We start from the raw sequence: 1,887 nt of genomic DNA on the forward strand, positions 1-1,887 counted from the left end.
ATATATTAGTATCTGATCAACTGGTTAATGAAACCGAACATTACAGTTCTTCGCCTTCAGACTTCAAGATAGGGTGAATATGTTCTCACTGATTCTCAATGCAAGAAGGCTTCTCCAACAATTTATTGTTGATGGTTATACGATGATTAAAAGTGAGAGATTGCATTACATACATAAGCAACAAAAAGTTTTAAGGGGCAAAACTTATGATAATTTACGTAATATGCAAGAACAAGGAGAGACGCATGCTTCAAACATTGGAAAACATGTTATATTACCTTCTTATTTTACCGGTGGTGCTTGCTACATGACGCAAAATTATTTAGATGCAATGTCCCGTTGTAAGAGGTATGGATATCCAGATTTATTCTTAACCGTGACATGTAACCTTAAATGACCAGAAATTAAAAGGTTTCTTAAAGACTCCATGCTAAATTCAGAATATAGGCCTGATATCTTTTGTCGTTTATTTAAGATGGAGCATGATGTACTTATTAGAGAGTTGAAAGACAGTGCATTATTCGATAAGGTTCAGGCAGGTATGTTGCATATATGATAATAGTTTTAATAAAAGGTTCATACTAATAGTTTATCTTTATTAATTTAAAATTTCACTTTTTTGTAGTTACTTATATAGTTGAATTTCAGAAGCGTGGCTTGCCTCATAGTCATATATGTCTATTTATGCACTCTGATTTCAAGCTACATACTGTTGAACAAATTCATCCAATTATCTCAACTGAGATCCCAGATAAAAACGAAGATCCAGATTTGTACGCACTTGTAAAAGAGATGGTCCTTGTGGTGAAGAGAACATTAACTGTCCCTACATGATTGACAGAAAGTATTCAAAAAACTATCTGAAAAAAAGTTTCCGAACACACTTCCATCAATGTTAATGGTTATCCTTTATATCGCATACGAAATGATGGACGTTTTGTTGAAAAGTCAGGTGTTAAAATAGATAATAGAAATGTTGTTGCGTATAACAAATATCTCTTGAAAAGATATCAGGCACACATTAATGTTGAGTGGTGCAATCAGGCTTCTTCAATTAAATATTTGTTCAAATATATCAACAAGGTTTCGGATAGAGCTACTACCTGAATTCATCTTCTCAAAATAAACTTCAAAATAGATTTGTTGTCAAGTGATGGAGATGGAGAAAGATGAAATGAAAAACAAATCATGTGTTGGAGATGGAGAAAAAGAGATTGAATTCATGAAGAAGAGTTGGGGAAAATGAAAGGATTATGTTAAATGCAAGCATAAATGAATAATCAATGTTTATAGAAAATTAGAATGTGAAATTAAAAAAAAAGATTAAAGGAGGATGGATGAACAAAAAGATAAATAAGTTTATAACCTTTAGGAGAAGCCAAGTCATCAATTTTGGTTTCTCCTTTAATATATATATAGATTTTTAAGAACATAATCACTTGTTTTTTGATAGCAATTTATGCCAAAACTAAATCAAGAGGAAGAGATTGATAAATAAAGAGACGAAGAGATAAAAAATTGGGAGAAGGTAAATAAATTCCAATAAAGAATAAAAGAAGTGTCTATCAAGAAGTTGAATAGTCTAAGAGGTTAAACTTAAGTAAATGCTCATCAAGAACATGAATAGTTTGGGAGGTTAAACTTAATTGGATGCAAAATTACCAAATGATTAATCTATTATGAAACATACCATTTATTGTAGGGGCATAATAGTCTTTAACTTAATTAGTATTTTAAAAAACAAAAAAAGGAGAAAAAAGATAAATAAGCTCTTAGCTTTTAAAAGATGCCACATCATACATAGTGGTTTCTTCTTTAATATATATATAGATTTGTTCAAATATATCAACAAGGTTTCGGATAGAGCTACTGTTGCTATTATAGAAA

The sequence above is a fragment of the Cynara cardunculus genome, unplaced genomic scaffold (genome assembly GCF_001531365.2).
Source record: "Cynara cardunculus var. scolymus isolate 2C unplaced genomic scaffold, CcrdV1 Un_Scaffold_1524, whole genome shotgun sequence".
NCBI classification, from domain to species: Eukaryota; Viridiplantae; Streptophyta; class Magnoliopsida; order Asterales; family Asteraceae; genus Cynara; species Cynara cardunculus.